Raw genomic sequence first — 6,000 nt, 5'->3', positions numbered from 1 at the left:
AAAAAGGGGGAGATTGTAAGTGCATCTAGTGCCACCAGTAGTTGGTTTTGGAGTATTGACGACAAACCTAGTTGAGGGACTAATGTGTTTGTGAGAATTGTAGGATAACACAGGTAGAAGTCCCTCATTGATTCGGTTTTCCTACCAGAGATGACCCCAAAAAATGTATGAAGACATTGATGTCAAAGGTGGTTTATGAAGATATTCTCATTGAAGACTATGACAAGAGAAGACATCACATGAAGCCTATGGAGCTCGAAGACTTAGATCTTTCGTAGTTCCTTTTCTTCTCTGTTGAGTCATAGGAACCACCGTACTGTTAAGTGGGGTCCAAGAGAACCAGTCAGAATGACTGAAGTGATGCTTAACCAAAACCTATGTCTTCGAGTGAAGACTATGAGAGCGAATCTTGTCCAGAGTCGGACAAGTCAGCTTTGCTTGTAGCCCAAGTAAAGTTGCCGTGTGAGTTTGAAATCTGACCGTTGGAACACGTGTCAGTTCCTTAGTGACCCAGGGTCACTTCGGACAAATCAGGTCGGGTTGTCTAGTGGCTATAAATAGCCCACCCCCTACAACCATAAACGGTTGGCTGCTTAGAGTTAGAGTATGGCTTTTGTCATTTGAGAGCAACCCACCTCGAAGCCTTTGAGAGAGAATTCCTTGCGAGGATAAAGCCCTAACCACCCAGAGCCAAAGAGTGTTAGGCATCACTTAAGTCTTCCTGTCTGTGTGATCTGAAGACTTATTACACTTGAGGACTGTGAATCCTCCAGCCGGTTAGGCATCACGTTCTGAGCATCCAAGAGTCATTGTGGATAGCCGGTGAACGAAGTCTGTGAAGGTTTGGGAGTCTACCTTGAAGACTTACCAGAGTGATTGGGCGAGGTCTGTGTGACCTTAGCTCAAGGGGAATACGGTGAGGACTGGGTGTCCTGAGCTACGTGTTCAGGACTAGGTGTCCGGGACTGTGTGTCCTCAGGTTTAAATACCTAGCCGCCCTAACCAGACGTATAGTTGTCACAGCAACTGGAACTGGTCTAACAGATCATTGTCTTCAATGAGTCACTGGTTTCATCCTTCCCTTCCCTTTACTTACTATTGGTCCTTGTGAAGTCATTGTATGATTGCATTATCTTTTGTCTTCACTAAGTGACTGCTTGTTCTGATTAGCTTCATAATATCTTCCTACCTGATCCTTACTACCTAGCTGCTATAAGTCGTTGTGCTTTCACTTCATTGAATACTTGACTATGGTCTGCCTAGTGTAGTCTACCTTCCGCTGCATGGTAACAGGTTTATTTCCATCGTTTGTCTTCGAAACCTCCACATTTTGAAGACTTTCATAAAAATCGCCTATTCACCCCCCTCTAGTCTATATAACGCACTTTCAGTATGTATTGTGTTCAGTAAAAAAAACTACAGTTGGTCTGAATTTTTTAAGGTGAGCTTTATTACTCTTGCCTTCTACGCCAATAGCTCAAAGGTTCCATAAAGAGTCGACTTGTTGATGCCATTTCACCATTTCATTGTAATAATTTTGGTTGTGCGCACTATGCATCTTATGATAAAGAGGTTTGTACTTTTATTATGTAAAAACTATGACAAGTGTTTAATTAAACTTATGTGATACAGGTCAAAGTGTATGTGTAGAAAATTAAATGCACATGCAAGAGCACTCGACGTGATACCAGTTGTGATCCATATTACATAATTCGAAATGGGATTGCTAAATGTCAGTTGATTAAGACTTAACCAAGTCTCGGTCGATGCTATATTCATGGGATTTTATGTCAAGATCCATGCAAAATTATCTTTTTAGTTTTTCTTCTTCTTTCTTACATGTTATGTTACTTGACTTAGACTCGATTAAGTCTCAGTCAACTGAGATCTAGGAACACCCAATTTAAAAAGATTGGCTCGATGACATGTTCACAATATATGATCGCTAGGAAAACTTCATTGAGATTTATACACAAAGCATGGTTATATAAAGTTAAAACCAATCTCATTTTTTCGTGAAAAGCTACAACCCAGCTGACGGTGTCTTGGACTAGGGGCAACTTACCTATACGCCCCACAGTTCAAGGGCCGAGCTTACAGCCCGCCGATATCCACAAGGAAAGATTCCAGAACCTACGAACCCTGGCGTGACCAAGACATACACCGCCGAAGACTTGGTGTATACTTCAAGGACTACTCTAATAACTGGTGTGTTTATTCCTAGATTGGCCATGGCCATCTATAACCCTAGGTACCACCGGTGGCTATATAAGCCAATGGGTTTTGTCCATAGAGGCACTATTACTTGCCTTAGGGTTTAAAACACAATGTACGATCTTGAGGTAGATCATCTTGTACTCGATACTCTAGCATATCAATACAATCAAAGAAGGACGTAGGATTTTACCTCTTCGAGAGGGCTCGAACGTGGGTAAACATCTTCTCCATTCTTCATGCCGATGAGACTTTAGTCTGCAGTAGAATGATCTCCTTGTCCTTTCAGGTAGCCTTCCAACAGCCAGCGTTCATGGCCCGGTTAGTCTGTATCCCGGTGGGGTACTTGAGGTCTTTCTAGGAGAATAAGTATTGCTCCTTCTCCCACATGTTTACTCATTTGGGAGATTCCATAGCTCGTATTTTTTCATATCCTCCTCCCTTACCATCGTCGTGTCGAAGGCTTTCTTCAGAACTTTGGGGACCAGGTAGAAGATGATGATCTCCATGTTCGTCGGGTGAAACCCGAACCCTGGTGGCAAATTCAGTTGTTGTTTTTTCCGCTAAACTTGAAGGTGGCTTTCCATGGAGAAGGCTCTTTGGGAAATGTGTGCTAGGGTGGAACAAATGTTGGGGGCAACGATAGAGATGTGTCTATCTATGGAAGGAATTCAATGATATATAGAGATATAGGAGGGAGATGCATAAATAGGACCGAATGCATGTACTGGCAAGATACATTCTAGAGAAGCTTTGAGGTTGTCCGGGCTTTGTTTAATTTGAATTTATTGGCAGTGGATGGATGCATGCGTGCTAGCTAGATAGATAGACATGCCTCCCTATCCTTTGCAACTGTTTGTGGGGGCCATGTCCAGGTGTTTAAAAATGTCACGTGTTTAAAAAAATGTAAGTGCCATTTTCAAAAGTGTTTATACAGTTTAAGAAAGGCTCGCCCAATTTAAGAAATGTGTCATAACTGAAAAAATGTATGTTACATTTACAAAAATGTTCACCAGTCCAAAAATGTTTTCGTGACATTTAAAAAAAATTGGATGCAATGTGCAACAAAATGTTTGTCTAATGTGGAAATATGTACACAGAAGTTGGGAGCATCACACTACCTATCATGGATGATCCGGCCCCGATGGCAAGCATCTGGTACACAGAAGTTATAGGCCGCAGAGGCGGTGGTGCTAGTGACAACAACACGTCGTAGTCCATGAGAGGAGCCAATGTAATGGATTCGAGGAAGCCCCGATGCTGCTCTGCCCCAGTGGACGTAAGACTAGGCGGGGCATATGACGGCATCACCACCTTCTTCAGTCATGTGCTCTTATGGAAGATTCTGCAGACAACATACTCCTCCTACCAATATACATAAACTAAAGTAATTAAAATCAATAATTGTCACTAGCTAGATATGTATGTACAAGAAAATTCATCAGTCATGAGTACTACTAGTCAAGGACTAAAATTACCTTGGAAGAAACATTATTGATGGCGGCTTCGACGATGTTGGTGGGCAAGTTGGGTGTCGGCTGCTTGTCGATATCGATTCTGTACTCATGCATCATCCAGTTTGTCTTCCTCCACCGAGGGGCCCTGCCCTCGTAGAAGATCAGTGTCTTCTTCATGCCGATGAGACTTTAGGTCGGTGGTAGAATGATCTCCTTGTCCTTTCCGGTAGCCTTCCAACAGCCAGGGTTCATGTCCCGGTTAGCCCGTATCCCGGTGGGGTACATGAGGTCTTTCTAGGAGAAGAAGTATCGATCCTTCTCGCCCATGTTTACCTCATTTGGGAGATTCCATAGCTCGTATTTTTTCATATCCTCCTCCCTTACCATTGTCGTGTCAAAGGATTTCTTCAGAACTTTGGGGACCAGGTAGAAGATGATGATCTCCATGTTCGTCGGGTGAAACCCAAACCCTGGTGGCAGATTCAGTTGTTGTTTTTTCTGCTAAACTTGAAGGTGGCTTGCCATGGCGAAGGCTCTTTGGGAAATGTGTGCTAGGGTGGAACAAATGTTGGGGGCAACGATAGAGATGTGTCTATCTATGGAAGGAATTCAATGATATATAGAGATATATGAGGGAGATGGTTAAATAGGACCATGCATGTACTGGCAAGATACATTCCAGAGAAGCTTTGATGTTGTTCGGGCTTTGTTTAATTTGAATTTATTGGCAGTGGATGGATGTATGTGTGCTAGCTAGATAGATAGACATGCCTCCCTGTCCTTTGTTTAATTTGCTGGGGTGGAAGAAATGTTGGGGGCAATGATAGAGAAGTGTCTATCTATGGAAGGAATTCAATGATATATAGAGATATAGGAGGGAGATGATTAAATAGGACTGAATGCATGGACTAGCAAAATTCTTTCTAGAGAAGCATTGACGTTTTCTGGGCTTTGTTTACTTTGTTATTATTGGTAGTGGATGGATGTATGCGAGCTAGCTAGATATATAGACATGCCTCCCTATCCTTTACAACTGTATGCTGCTTGTCTTGCTGTGGGGGCCATGTCCAGGTGGTGAAAAATGTCACGTGTTTAAAAAAATGTAAGTGCCATTTTAGAAAGTGTTTATACAATTTAAGAAAGGTTCACCCAATTTAAAAATTGTTTCATAATTGAAAAAATGTATGTTACATTTTAAAAAATGTTCACTAGTCCAAAAATGTTTTTGTGACATTTAAAAAAATTGGATGCAATGTGAAACAAAATGTTTGCCTAATGTGAAAATATGTACACAGAAGTTGGGAACATCACACTACCCATCATGGATGATCCGGCCCCGATGCCAAGCATTTGGCACACAGAAGTTGTGGGCAGCAGCAACGGGGCGCTAGTGACAACAACACGTCGTAGTCCATGAGAGGAGCCAATGTACTGGATTCGAGGAAGCCCCGATGCTGCTCTGCCCCAATGGACATAAGACTGGGCAGGGCATATGACGGCATCACCAACTTCTTCAGTCATTGCTCTTATGGAAAATTCTGCAAACAACATACTCCTCCTACCAATATACATAAACTAAATTAGTTAAAATCAATAATTGTCACTAGCTAGATGTGTATGTACAAGAGAATTCATCAGTCATGAGTACTACTAGTCAAGGACTAAAATTACCTTGGAAGACACATTATTGGTGGCGGCTTTGACGATGTTGGTGGGCGAGTTGGGTGTCGGCTGCTTGTAGATCTCGATTCTGTACTCATGCATCATCCAGTTTGTCTTCCTCCCCATAGGGGCCCTGCCCTTGTAGAAGATCAGTGTCTTCTTCGTGTTGATGAGACTTCAGATTGGCGGTAAATGATCTCCTTGTCCTTTCCGGTAGCCTTCCAATAGCCAGCGTTCATGGCCCGGTCAGTCCGTATCCCGGTGGGGTACTTGAGGTCTTTCTAGGAGAAGAAGTATCGCTCCTTGTCGGTGTCAAAACCGGCGGATCTCGGGTAGGGGGTCCCGAACTGTGCGTCTAAGGCGGATGGTAACAGGAGGCAGGGGACACGATGTTTTACCTAGGTTCGGGCCCTCTTGATGGAGGTAAAACTCTACATCCTGCTTGATTTATTCTTGATGATATGAGTATTACAAGAGTTGATCTACCACGAGATCGGAGAGGCTAAACCCTAGAAGCTGGCCTATGGTATGATTTTATGTTGTCCTATGGACTAAAACCCTCCGGTTTATATAGACACCGGAGGGGGCTAGGGTTACACAAGGTCGGTTACAAAGGAGGAGATATCCATATCCGTACTTCCTAGCTTGCCTTCCACGCCAAGTAGAG

General features: G+C 43.0%; 2 pseudogenes; both read right to left on the bottom strand.

Moving 5' to 3' along the window:
• Positions 1-3,291: 3,291 nt before the first annotated feature.
• Positions 3,292-4,196, bottom strand: LOC125507691 (NAC domain-containing protein 100 pseudogene; annotated as a pseudogene).
• Positions 4,197-4,943: 747 nt separating this feature from the next.
• The window catches only part of LOC125506567 (NAC domain-containing protein 79-like), a 31,491-nt pseudogene continuing 30,434 nt past the window's right edge, over positions 4,944-6,000 (bottom strand).

Source organism: Triticum urartu, chromosome 5A (genome assembly GCF_056163025.1).
Source record: "Triticum urartu cultivar PI428250 chromosome 5A, HENAU_Tu73, whole genome shotgun sequence".
NCBI lineage: Eukaryota > Viridiplantae > Streptophyta > Magnoliopsida > Poales > Poaceae > Triticum > Triticum urartu.
This window is presented reverse-complemented; position numbering and strand designations above follow the sequence as displayed.